This window comes from Silurus meridionalis, chromosome 9, assembly GCF_014805685.1.
Source record: "Silurus meridionalis isolate SWU-2019-XX chromosome 9, ASM1480568v1, whole genome shotgun sequence".
NCBI lineage: Eukaryota > Metazoa > Chordata > Actinopteri > Siluriformes > Siluridae > Silurus > Silurus meridionalis.
In genome coordinates, this window is record NC_060892.1 from 14,360,407 (window position 1) to 14,375,541 (window position 15,135).

Sequence of the window (15,135 nt, forward strand, 5' to 3'; positions counted from 1 at the left end):
ATGAAATCCAACCAGTTTGGACTTATGGGTAAAACGTTTCCCACTATTATTACTATGCAAAATTACCACAATGTTAATTGTAAGTGCTTGTATCTGTTTTCTTTTTCACAACTTTACTAATAAAATATATAAATAGTTTGGAAAAGGCTGTGTCCTCCTGTGGTTAAAGAGGGTTATGAGGCACTGTGTCATGAGAATCTCTAAAACTAAACCACTCCTTAAAGAGCGTTCTTCACAATCGTTAGGAGATATACTTCCCTCCTGTGGTCAACATCTAGAACTGCGCTGTACAACATCAAAATCTCTTGCATCACAAATGCTCCTCGGAGTGAAGTTATTAGTGTGTTTCTAATCAATTTAAGCGACAACATGCTGAGTTTTTTGGGTAAAAGCTGCTCGCTAACCATAACCCTTCCTCTCAATACTTTCTCAGTTAACTGAATTCAGCACTCTTCCTTCTGCATGCATGAGTGCATGTTAGTTTGACGAGCTCAGCGAATACCCCTTGTGTGTATTTTGTGTTTGTGTGAAAGCCTGTTGTCAGCATTATGAAGCCAGCATGTGTGTGAGGCCTGGCTGCAAAAGTGCCAGACACAATAAACACAAAAACCAAACAAAACAGGCGACTTTTCATTGGGGGAATGCAAACCTTTCCTCAATGCCTGACTTGTGGCACTGTTTGCTTCAAACTCCACTTAAAACCTAATTGCTACCATAAGGTTTGAGTTGAGCAAAAAATAATGTGTTTCAGTACTGTGGGATTTTTTTCCTGCCCCTTTTCTTTCTGTACAAACATCCCACACACTACTGGGATCAGTGCTCTGCGGTCTAGTTCTGCATGTGAAATGCTTGATTAGCATCTCACTGCAGGTTGTGCACAACTCAGCAATTAGGCTGAACAAGCCTATTCTCAACACCCTGTCTCCTGTCTCCGTTTCTCTATACCTCCCCCTACTGCATGACTAAGAGCATTAGCTGTGTCTCTTAGACTCGGAAGATGGTGCAGTTAGCTAAATATAACCACGCTGCTGGGCTTGGTTTTTAAAATGTAAAGACTGCAGCGGTTCAAGTGTGCCTAAGCACAAAAGTAGTCTCTCTTGAAGCAGAATGGATAAACAAACAGGTGGAATAAGAACCCAAATGTGCCATCTATACACAAAAGAAGCAGATAACACATAACACCGATAGACATCTATATGCAGACACGATCACAGCCGGCTTTTAGAACTCGGAAATGATGTTTAATCTTCAAGGGACCGTGGCAATATATATATATATATATATATATATATATATATATATATATATATATATATATATATACACACACACAAATGCACATAATAACACATGGGTTTTCAACTGGTTCTGTGCCATTCTGACTAACAAGTAATCCGCGGCCCACTATTGTAAAAAGCGATCCATGCTGGTGCTGACTAGCAAACTTCACCTTAGTTAGAAACGTTAGCTAACAGCTCCACTCCAAATTTCAATTCACCAAAACTATTAAGCGTCTATTCAATAAAACCTGAATAATGTGTTTTCTTAACTCCGAGATGCTGGTCTATTTCGTGCGAAAGATGAATGTGTACGTATATGACGCAAAACACAACGTTAGCAAAGCATAGGCCTGATAGGTGCAAAGCTAGCCTATCCTGTGTCAGTTTGAATATTTTAGATATTTTCATTAAATTCAGTTTTCCCACTAATGTGCAAATATTCTGGAAATGTTTGGAAAAATAAATTATGGAAAAAAAGTTATTTTAATAGTGAAATTATGTAGGCTGTCACGGACCACATGCAATGCCGCCGCGGACCACCAGGGGGCCGCGGACCACCGGTTGAAAACCCCTGTAATAACACGATGAAGAGCATTCAAAAATTACATGGAGGAAAAAAGAGAACCACAAAAGAAGACTCGTACCTGCAAATGACAGTTAAGACAAAAGATAATGTAACATTGTAAACAAATAGTTTTAAACTGGGTCATAACGTGTCATCACTTAAAATACTAAAATCATTATTAAATTGATATTATTTCTACATTCTACATAATGTAGAAATAAACACAGCAGGCTTTGGGAAATTTTTCATACAAGTAAATAACACTAGACTAATTTGCTGTACTTACTGGTTAGGTTAAGGCTTTTTAGCAAGCAATATAATTAACTTGTATGGAAAAGAAAGCAAAAGCAAGAAAAAGGAATTAACTTCCAGTAGACGCTTATTTTGTTATGCATCAATTTCTGGCAGAAGGTGGGGTGGATTTCTTTTCCCCGCTAGCCCCTAGATGGCCTCTAAACTACTGATGGGTAATCAGATTTTCTTCAGTCAGTCAAATCAGCTCCCAAACTGCCCACTGCAATTTTTTCTACACCAGACAGTTATCGTTTTTAAATAATCTAAAATGATTAATACGATAATTCTAACAAACAAAATTAATGTTCACTGCACTTTGGAATATCAGTTTAATCCAAAATTTAAATACCATTTTGTGATAACAAAGAGCCCTGATGTTGAAAATGTCTTAAGGGAGGTGTATTGATTCAATTACACTGAAATACACAAGTCAGTGTTCTTTCAACAAAACAGTCGAATCGTTTGAAAATGACATCAATATTCAGATGGTCTCTTTTGAGATTCCTTTCAAAAGACATATGTTAGCACCAAATATAGGGCCATGTGTTTAGATGTATGTAGATGAATGTCCTCTAAATGTCAAATGCAATCATTTATCAAAGATTTCCATAATACGCTATTAAACATTTGCGTGAAGCCCAAAATTGGACATCTGCAAACATGATGGGGATGTTTTCTATTAGGTTATATGTACCTAACATTTTTAATTTGTAATTAAAAACAATTGTAAAGCACACACTTTGTTTGTTGAACCTAAATGCTGTTTCACTTTACACCAGAATCACCTGATTTTTCCTTTTCTATGAAGAAGAAAAAAAAATGAAATGTCATAAGACAAGCGAGTAAACAAGAGGCTCCAAAGCGATAAGATGTTTGGTGCTTCGGGTGGAGACTTGCAGGTTACCAATAAGCTCATAAGCTGAGGAAAGACATCATCATATCGATTTAGTTTTTCCTTCCAGATACTGTAAGTCATGTGGATGCCTGACAGCCAGCCAAGCGCACCGCACTGTCTCATGTATTGATCCACTAAGCCTTACTGCATCCTCAATAAGAAAGAATAACAATCATGAATCCTGATATCTGAATACATAACCATGTCTTTCAAAACAACAATTAAGATGGACTTTAATGAACAAAAACTTACAATACAAGATTATTTCTGTTCATCCGTATATGATCAGTATGCAACTATATGAGTAAGCAATGTGGGATTCGAGGGATTCTGTATATGACTGGTAATGCGTTTGCATTAGCCGGCTTCCTGTTACAGGATATGGGACTTGGATTATTCTGTGCATGCAATTAGTTAGCTCTTTCTCGTCAAAGAAAAAAAATGTTGAATGGTGCTACAATTATCCTCAATTTATCACCTATTCTCGGATCATCATCATTATTTTGTCCCCCCTCCCCACACACACCGTCTTTTTCCTCGATCCATCTCTTAAAGACCATTACCAGCTCTTCTTTTTTTGTTCCTCCACCACTAATTCCATTAGCTCTAAAACAGATAGACAAAAAGGATTTTGCATCATGAAAATGATTATTATTCTACCATCTATTCAGTGCTAACTAAACAGCATTTTACATCACAAAACAAGCTTCGTTTTGGCCTGACATCACATTTTATCTATCAATGGTTTAATGGTGCAGCTTAGGAGCTCTTTTCCGTTTTTAAGTCGAGTTCCCGTCTGGGTGAAACACTAATGTGGATGGGAGACAGAGCCGTGCTTTTAGCGAATGGCTCCCTACTGATCGAATTAAAGAAAGCACGGCTGCTCGAGCATGATGGGCTGATACTGTTACAACTCCAAAAAGGGTTGCCAGATAGAAATCACCTATATCACTTCAACCAAAAACCTAGATTCTACAGTTATTAAACTCCGGATAAGGTTTAGAACATGTTAGTCTGTATATACATGTAAGTCTGATAGTCCATTCTGTTATGTACAAATAAAATGTGCTGTTATAGGAAACTAATCTTCTCATTAAACTTTGGTGTTGTAACAGTTACCTCAGCTACCGTATTATTTATAATTTTTCTGAAAGATCACAGTCTAAAGTATTTTATCACAATAATACCACGACACTTTGTCAATAATTATTATTTTTATTCATTATAACTGACAACTATCAAAAATAAAGACTTTTAATCTGTTTATCACTGCCATTTCCTCTTAAATCTCTTTCTCAACAGCCCCTATTCATCAATCTTTCTACCAAAAAACCCCACAATATGTTACAGATAAATAAAAAAGTGAAGACTCTCCTACAGTGAAAAAATATTGTGTCACTGGAGACTTTTACAAAAAGTTTTACTTTTACTTTTTACAAAAAACAATAATATAAAATTACTTGAATTACAGCCAGAACTATCATCATAGCAGCCATTATTGAAAAAATAAATAAAATAAAAAAAAAACAATGAGATATTATATTGAAATTATTGCTCCCCAGTGAACTCCTAAAGGTGGAATATTGATGTTGATTTGTTTGTGTACATATTTACATTAACATCATGCACATTCTTTTTTTTAAGAGCCAAGTAGAGAAAGCATTAGCCAGCATCTTGCTGGTATGAAAGATTGATTTATGAGGAGACAGATAGGCCAATGGACCAACAAAAATCTTGCAGGTAAGCAGTTCACTCATTAGCTATAGATAGTCACTGTTTATATGCGCTACAATAGATCTCTGACTAATTCCTCTCTGTCAGTGTCCTGCCTCTCCCTTTCCTCCAGGAAATACAAGATGGCTAATGCTATTACTATTACAAACCTAGAGCTTTTGAAGAAGAGTGGCGATTATGAAACAGGAGCCCCCTGGGTTCATGTAAACTTTGAGGAGATGACTGCAGTATTATATACCCCCTGATTGAACCAGAGCAAAGCTAAAAAGCAGCTCTGACTGATCGTATTTTTGACAGCAGGTGGTTCTCACCTCTTTTTTACAATTATTATTATTTTTAATTCCTTCAAAAAATTTTTATTTTGTAGTTTCAAGTTTCAAGTTTTGATTGTCCTGAAATAAAATCATGTGTTTAATTCACAGAAGGGGGCGCTCTTGTGTGGCTTTACTTCAAAAATTTTAGAATATATGTAACCAGGATAGCACGTTAAGATTGTTCTCACATTTTGTTGGATGACGGACAAAATATTATTATTATTTTTTTTTTATGGGGAAATGTTTTATTTTAGGTGTCCCCCAATACGTCCACTACTGTCTCACTATAATATAACATTTCTTACTAAACTCAGATGATGGTTCCACCCTACTAGCTAAATCCCACAAAGTCACACACATGCATACACACAAAGATTAAATGTCTATACACCCAAAGCACAAGCAACATTCATGTGTTTAAAAGAGAAGCTGCCTAAGCACAGTATTTAGATTACGGTAAGTATATAGTTTAATGATGAGATGAAGGGGCTTCGCCTAACCAGCTACAAATAATTTATTATTAATAAATATTGTAAAAATGACATGCCCTTCATGGTGTGTTTGAAATACAGTAATCCCCCGTTTTATCGCAGTACGAATCTAATTAAATGTATTAATAAAAATATAATTAAATTTTCAGTGTGTGTTTAAAGTGTGTGGGAGGAGTATTTTTAGGGTGCGCCCGTTTATCGTGTTTTTTTGTTTATTGCGGGTGGTTTTGGAACAACACCACCGCAATAAAAGAGGGAATTACTGCACACTAAATGGACAAGAGTCTGTGAACACCTGACCATAAGATGTGTGTCTGCTTTTTAAACATCCCTTAGCACATTTAGTTATTATTATTGTTTAGTTATTATCTATTTTATTATTAATAATATTATTATTATTATTTCCACTCTTCTGGGATTTTAGAGTGTGCTTGTGGAGATTTGTGCTCACTTAGCCACAAGAGCATTAGTAAATACAGGTACTGTTGTAGGGTGAGGAGGCATGAGGTGAACTCAGCAATCCAATTCATCCCAAAAGTGTTCACTTCCACTCCCACCCATGTAAACCATATCTTCATGGAGCTGGCTTTGTGCACAGCAGCAATGTCGCGCTGGAACAGGTTTGGGTTCAAGCAAAGAAAAAACAGCTTTGTGGTTACAGTCTGGGTAAGAACCACAAACGGCTGGAAAAGTCAGGTATCCCAAAACGTTTGTCCATTTTATAGAGACTATAGTTTTTGAACACTACAGTTATATAAAAAGTAATGAGAAACTGCACTTCATTTAAAAAATAAAGATGAATTCTTTCATTGTCCTTTAGTAATTGCTTTATTTGGTTATGTCAAGTCTGCAGTGTATCTTCAGAAACAATAAATACAATGTGGGAGAATTCCCCTCAAATCCTTCACAAACCTTAATTCACACCCACACACATTCACACACTCCTTCACACCTCAGGGTGATTTAGAGTCATCAATTCAACTATCTGCTTATGTGTAGGGGATTTGAGTAAACCTAGAGAAAATGGAAGAAATTCAAACAAACACAAAGAGAACATTGAAAAGTTCACATAGGTGATAACTCGGTAGATATAGACAGAGATTGACTGTACTTAACAAAAATAGTTATATGTTTTATTGCAATGATTTGAAATGAAGTAAGTCAGGTGCTTTCTTACTTTTCCCAGAGATTGATGAATTTTATTGGGTTATTTAAAATAAAACAAAAAAGCAAATAATCTATACCACTGAGATCTGTAACAAGCACTTTTACGAACTATTTTCTACTTAGCACTTAAATAAAATCTTAATATCCTGAAATAATACTTACCGTAATTTCCGGACTATAAAGCGCACCCATATATAAGCCGTACCCACTAAATTTTACAAATATTTTTATTTTTAACATAAATAAATGTCTATAAGCCGCAGGTGTCTACACTAATGTACTTTACACAGGCTTTAACGAAAGACACGTTACACACGGTGTAACGGGTGAAATATGTTGCGCTTCCTTTAGGAGCTTAGCGGTATTTTGGAAAAAGACAGGCACAGCATTTTTCCGGTATTACTGCGTGTGTTCAAGACGAGGATTATGTGTTTATTATTTTCTGATGCTCATTTCTAAGTTTTTTTGACTAACCCTTAACGCTGTTGCCAAGAAAAATAAAAAAGCATGAGTTTTGGAAACCTGTCTGTGCTTATATGATTTCTGTTGCAAATGTAGTTACAACTCGAGCTATCCCATGACCCAGACTCAACGCGCTACAACGGCTTGTATCTAAACAGTAGCCGACCAAGAAAGTCATTGTTCACTGTCTTCCTCCTTCCTTTCACAACTGTTTTTTTATCTTTTGGCATCGTTGTGCGTTTAAAAAAACATTTTTTCTCCCGATGCCGTGCAGCTCAGAACACAGGTGAAGTGCGTTTTTTCGTGTGCGTTCGGAAATTTCATTGGTCTAATGTTATGTCGATCTGTTTTTCGGCTTGAAGTTTGTGAAACCGGGAAAAACCCAGGAAAAATTAGCCGCTTCGTTGTTTAAGCCGCGGGGTTCAAAACGTTGGAAAAAAGTAGCAGCTTATAGTCCGGAAAATACGGTATTTCAAATGAATGCATTGCCACCCATTAGTTTTAGTTTATGAAACGCCCTCAACCAGCAGGGATTACAAAATGTGCTAAAACTGTACACTAAGAGGATTTGGTATATTTATGGTGCAGGGTGTAATATGTGACCCTGTATAGCATGCTTTACTGCTGCTTTTCCTATCAGTTGCCACTTGCTAATAGATTGCTCACAGAACTGTGGTGTCACCATGACACTCAGCATCCATGGAAACCCATTTTAATAACAGAGAAAGACACTGAAACAGTGCATGAAAAAGAGCCTTCATGCTGTACACAGCATTGTGTCTTTTTTGACTCTGGGATAAAACTGTCTGAGACACATTTATACTAATGTTCCATTGTCAGACTGGCTAAAGAGGTGAAATGGGTGTGTCATTCAGACATTCAAATAAAGCTTTATGGTTACAATTTGTAAAATGTCTAAATTTGTACATGCATCTTTTCTTTTTAAATAGCGTTAATTTTAAATGCAATCATTTAAACAAACAAATCAGTTTCATTTAGAACTTAATTTACAGAAAGTCTCTTCACACTTCAGAGACTAAGAAGGTAACAACTGAGTTTCATGAATGCTGTAAAAAAATACTTTTGTTCATACTTAAATATTTGAAATAAAAGGTAAATACGTGATTTTAATTAAGTGGCCAGCTTCTCTTTTTTCTTTCTCGATATTTATTATCATTATTATTATTATTATTATTATTATTATTATTATTATTATTATTATTTAGGAAAAAACAGCTTGTCATGAGAAACGGTAAAGGTTCAAAGTTCTCTCTCGACAAATCTCTATGGTCAGACTCACTAAATTAAAATGAAGAATTTTTCCATAAACCTTTAACATATCCATACATAATTTTTCCCTTTTTTTCCCTTTTTCAGTAACAATATATTTAAATTGGTTTAAATAAGCTGCCATACATACCCTTTAAATAACGTGTTACTATTAAAATGACAACATTCAGTGTTACACATAAGGCATGACACACATAAATGCATTACAATAAGCCACTGGTTTGAATTACAAACAAAATTACTATCAGAATCTATTGACAATGGGCAATAGTAAAAAATAGGAAATAAATCAATACAAGGGGGTGTGCAAATGTTTTCTGGTAATGTATAGAAAAGTTAATAAAGAAAGCATGACCTGTGCATCTATCAGGTTCAATTAAAAAGGCATGGCATATCCCATTATCCCAAAACTGACCTTTGATGCTGTATGTCTTTCAGGGACTTTGAGTGCAGCCGGGAAAACTGCAATGCATTTCCCATCATCGAGACACAGTAATTCACAATGCTTTACAACTTTTAGTGCCTCTGCATTGGAATATACATTAAGCTAGGCCAAAGTGAGCATATTTAATATGAATACAACTTCTAAGCTATACATTATTTATTGTCAAAGTAGAATATGTTCTAATAAATATGTCATACACATACACATTATTATATAATAATAAACATTTTTCAGAGCTTTGCTTGCTGACAGATTTAGGAAAATCAAACTCTGTATGTGTGTTTGTGTGTGTGTGTGTGTGTGTGTGTCTATGGGAGGTTCTGGTTACAGTGATCCCTGTGGATTATGTTGACACTCTTTGCTCTAGTGGAGGAGTGTGACAGGGAATCATCAGGGACACATCCTTCAACCTGAGCAGGCACACACACACACACACACACACACACACACACACACACACACACACACACACACACAAATACACACACAGGTCATTTGTCCTACTATCCTTGTCAAGGCCTTCCACTGACATGGAACCCATATAAACCAACCTTTTCTTCTAAACCTCCTCATGAGAATCAGCCAAGGCCAAATCAATTACACATTTCTTACTTTAATTGAGACATTTTGCCTCCACCATGATATAAATACACGCAACAAGCTCTCTCTCAGGCTTCCAATCTCTGCTTCGTCTGAACACACCCACACACATGCTATATAAGCTCACTCATTATAGAATACCAACTGTTTCTAACCAGAATCTTTTTTCACACTGGGCAATGCCTTGAGAGCATGGGGTATGCCTTGAGAGCATTAGGTATGTTTCATACAACTCAGAAATGCTTGCTATCTTTGGTATGTACAAAGCTGTATACTCCCTAACTTCGAAAACCCTTCGAAAACAAGCCGGGTGTGTCTTGTGTTAATTAATCAACCAGAATGTGTCTGGTTTGCCTCACTTTTCTGAAACATGGACCTAAACCAACCAGATCGAATCAAGTAGCTTTTTTCAGACACATAAATACACACACAAAAAACACACACAGTATGCCTATTGTAGTGCACACTTGCCACATGTGTGCTGGAATTCTGAGACTTTGCTTCCCATGCAGTTGCTAAGAAACAAACCGAGCCAGCATCAGTGTGGACTAAGTCGCTCCATCTGGCGCTAATATTTAACTGTGCTTGGCAGGCTGTGGATCTCTGATGGGTACAACGTGCAGGAAAATGGAGGATGATTACTGCTTGACCACAAGCTGATCGCTATATAGCAAGAATAGCTTCTCTAAGCACTTAAGCAACCCTATTTACAAAGGAAGTGCTCATGAAGCAAAGTGCACACTGTCGATTTGATCAAATTATGAAGAGTGCAGGCGAATATGCTAGCCAGCATTTCAGAAAAGAGTCTAATGGGCAAAACAAAAGACGATATATATTACCATTGTGTTAAAAAACAAACAAACAAACAAAAATATTGAATCTTACATCCAAACACTCAAACAATCCAAAATGTTTAATGCAAATTCAGCAATAAATAATTTAAAAACAACCATAATCAATATTCTTATTCATTCTTTTTATTTATTTCTAAACGAGATTCGATTTTTTCATGTAGATCACATAGTGACTAATAGTTGGTATTATGTTAAATGTAGGCTAAAATGTAATGGATGGGCTAAAAAGAATTCAGCCCTATATGCTTTAACATTTCACAAAAATCAAGAAGTCAAAAAAATAACAGGAAGTAATTCAGCATTGGGTGTGAATAAAAAAATCTCTGCTGTTTTTTATCTATAAAAGCCAGGAAAGCTTAGCCCTGCATGCAATCATTAGTAGTGGTTTTGTTCAACATTTTGTACTTTTTGATCCATTATGCTTGTATAAACTTACTTTTGTTAGAATGTCACATTTGCATTCTGTTTAACTTTGAACTGAGCCCTTACATTGTCTCTTATGTTAGATCATTACCCTGGAGACCCAATGTTTAGTCCAAGTGCATCCGTCCTTGAAAGAACGTCCATGTCGACATACTGGGGGCCACAGGAAGTACTGTGGGAAAGTTGGGACCTGGATGATGTGAGGGCACTAGGGCTGTTCTAACACTGATCGAGGTCACTCCATGGCAGAGTAACACAAATGTTAAAAAGCACAATTTTTATTCTCCATCTTTGCATTTAAGCCTCATAAGTTGATACCATATGCTTGTATAAGGCATTTTTATAGGGCTGTGTACATTACTGACTTAAGTTAATGAGTTTTCTGGCTTTAGTTCTATGCTCCTACTCATTTTTCCATATAAAATTCACAAGCCAGGCAGAATGAAATGTTCCACCCCTTTGGAGACAAAGAATTTTACACATTACTTACTGAAATGTTTCAGTTGGTTCATTCAGTATTAAATGGTCTTGTTTTTTATTAGAATTATTATTTAAGGATTTATCCAGCATTTTATTAAGCATGTGTCCTTGGTTTAGTTTGAAAGTTTATCATGACAATGCTTCACCAGCGCTGCACTAAATCTGGCCTAATCTTAAAGCTGTGTAAACATTTACTCTATTAGTAAATGAAAAAGAAAACAAAATTATATGCTGTATATAAATATGTCCTTGCTATGACAAATATTAGCCAAATTACTTTTAATACCATTAAGTATGTAAGTGTCAATAAATATATAGATAATTTGAAGTATAGATAAATAAATATTTAAAGTGTGGGAGTGCACTACCATGCACTCCCACACTTTATGTACATTACTGGTCTGTATCCCTATTTATTACCCACACTGTCTATACTGTCTCATATTGTCTGTATTGTCTGTATTGTCTTGTATTGTCTGTTTTTGTCTTGTCGTGTCTGTTTTGTCTTGTATAGGTTTTTATTTATGTCTGTACTTTTGAGAGTAACAAACAGCTGGAACCAAATTCCTTGTGTGTGTCAACACACTTGGTCAATAAACCTGATTCTGATTCTGATATTAAATGGTCTTATAGTATTAGTAATTATCCTTGGATAATTATATGTGCTACCATTATTATTATTATTATTACCGTAATTTCCGGACTATTAAGCGCACCCAAATATAAGCCGCACCCACTGAATTTTACAAAGATTTTTATTTTGAACATAAATACGCCGCACCTGTCTATAAGCCGCATGTGTCTACATTGAAACTAATGAACTTTACACAGGCTTTAATGAAAGAGAGTGTCTGTTACATGGTGTAACGGGTGAAATATGTTGTGGCTCCTTTAAGAGCAGAGCGGCATTTTGGGAATAGCCTGCCGCCGCATTTTTTCCGGTATTACTGCATGTGTGCAAGACTGAGGAATATGTCCTTATTATTTTCTCATGCTAATTTCTAAGTTTTTTTGACTAACCCGTAACGATGTTGCCAAAAAAAATAAAAAAGCACGAGTTTTGCAAACCTGTCTGTGCTTATATGATTTCTGTTGCAACTGGAGTTAGTGAGCTCTCCCTTAGCCCTGACTCAACATGTTACAACGACTTGTATCTAAACAGTAGCCTACTAAGAAAGTCATTGGTAACTGTCTTCCTCCTTCAATTCACAACTATTTTTCTCAGGGGTTTATCTTTTGGCATAGTCGTGCGTTTAAAAATCACCATCGGTGAAGCTTTTCTCCCGATGCCGTGCAGCTCAGAACACAGGTGAAGTGTGTTTTTTCATGCCCGGTTGTTTTCAGCGTGACTAATGATTTGCATTTCCTGTAGACAGTCCGAGTGAGCTGCAGATCAAACGTCAGAGGAACATCATCCATATTTATTATGTGGTGCAGCCCAATTCAGTGGGAGCGCATCTGATTTAATATAAAGAGTTTCATTGGTTCACCTGAACCCGTTCGCAATTTCATTGGTCTAATGTTATGTGGCTCAGTTTTTTGGCTTGAAGTTTGTGAAACCGGAAAAAACCCAGGAAAAATCCATAAATTAGCCGCTTCGTTGTTTAAGTGGGTTCTAAGCGTCGGGAAAAAGTAGTGGCTTATAGTCCGAAAAAATACGTTATTATTATTATTATTATTATTATTATTATTCATAATAATACTTAATAAAATCTTCAGTGATTGATGCTTTAATACGATTGTTTTACCATATGACTCATGTATTTCTTTTCCAGCCTCTGTGCATCATTCTACTGGCAGAATGTGGCTTTAATTAGCCACATGAAAGATTTCCACTGTTAAAAAACACCAGCAGAAGTTGTGCAAGCCCACGCCAGCTGTTAACACAGAGGTCTGTTGGTTTCAGGCAAAAAAAAAAAAAAACCCTCCCAAAAGAAATAAAACACACGAAAAAAAAACTTAATCAAATTGCATGTATAACAGTATCAGAAAAGATAACAGTATCAGAAAATATGACAAAATAGAAAGTAAGAAATGGGGTGGACTTTGAAAGATAAAACCCACATCTACAGTATGTTATGTTATCTGACAGTGTTGGAATTTGAAGACTAGAGCAGAATTTTAAATAACAAAATAAACAATGAAAATAAAACAAGATTGTTAGCTACAATCAGCCAAATCTATATACATTTCTTTAATAAGATCCAGATAAGTCACTAGCATGACTAAATGGTGATAATGGTCACCCTATAAAGCATTATTCATGGTGATAAATAAGACACATCAATCTTAAATCCTGCTTCACATGACCACTTTCAACTAGAGCCAGAGATGCTAAACAATTGAGACATCTGAATAAATACACGTCTCGGGCTAAACATTTTTAAACACATTGTACAATTGCTTATATTTAGTAAAGTGAATAGCTGGACTGGGAGATGTAGAGTATTTCTTTTAATTAACTATTGAATCTGCTGCAATACTTTGCTGGATTTGAATCTGGGTCATGATCCATTGATTGATGGCTCTGTTTACAGCTGTCACTAGAATTTGTTTTTTTTTTCTTTTTTTAATTTATTAAATTCATTATTTTATTCTACACAAAGAGACAGCTTGTTGTGCATTGCTCTTGTGAAATAAAAAAAAAACCTTAATGGAGACAAATGTTCCTATCAGTCTTTTGCCTTTTGTTATCTGCAGTGAACGTGTCATGCACTGTGAATGTCACGCTGGCGAGAGAATGAGCTGCATTATGACCTCACTTCCTGAGGCTCTGGAAAATGTTAGGCGTTCCCCCTCATTCTCACCACCATTCTTACCTCCTCCCCCAGACACACGTGCACATACACCCCTTTTACAGAGCCTCTGTGGACAACATGTTCATCCAATAACAGATGGGTCAACAGAGAACATATCACCTGTACCTGTTATAACCATGTCTTACTGAAATTTCAACTCTCTGAAGAAAAAGTGCTTTCAAGTAATCAAGCTCCTTTACCATAAGTTTTTTTTAACTCTGTGTAGTCTGTCTGTGGAATGCAGTAAAATTAGATCCACTTAAGCTGGGATCAAGGCCAGCAAAACTTGCAGTGTGGGAAACTTCTCGCCATGACACTATTGAGCTCTGTTAGAGAGTGGATGGCATTCCAGTGACATGACCACAGCATAGTGGGTTCAACAAAAAATAAACCACCAGTGGTGTCTGTCTGTCTGTCTGTCTGTCTGTCTGTCTATCTATCTATCTATCTATCTATCTATCTATCTATCTATCTATCTATCTACGTTTTAGACATGTCTATCGACATGTTGTACACACACAAAACTCCTCTTTAGAGAACAAAAAAGCCTTTGTTAGCAATATACCATTTACAAATGTATAAATAGTGTGAATATTTATATATATATATATATATATATATATATATATATATATATATATATATATATATATATATATATATATACACAGTATATGTATACAAATGAATATAAATGTATTATTTTCCCTTTAAAATTCTAAAAACATAATTACAAGTTGACAGAGGTTTGTTTGAAATCTTTGCGAATGTGTTACAAATATATATAAAAAAAAAAATCACATACATAAGTCGAAGGTATTTTAGTGAGGTGCGCCCTGTTTCCACTGATCATTCTTAAGCTGTTTCTACAACTTGCTTGGTGTCCACCTGTGATAAATTCAGTTGATTGGACATGATTTAGCAAGTCACTCAACTGTCTGTATAAGGTTCCACAGTTAACAGTGCATGTCAGATCACAAACCAAGCCATGAAATCCAAGGAATTGTCTGTAGACCTCCGAGACAGGATTGTATTGAGGTACA

The 15,135-nt window shown here is 35.8% G+C and overlaps 1 protein-coding gene across 1 annotated transcript in view; it reads right to left on the bottom strand.

Annotated features, from left to right (window-relative positions):
* The window catches only part of sptbn1 (spectrin, beta, non-erythrocytic 1), a 69,651-nt gene that overhangs the window by 42,539 nt on the left and 11,977 nt on the right, over window positions 1-15,135 (bottom strand). The gene's annotated exons all lie outside the window — the stretch shown is intronic.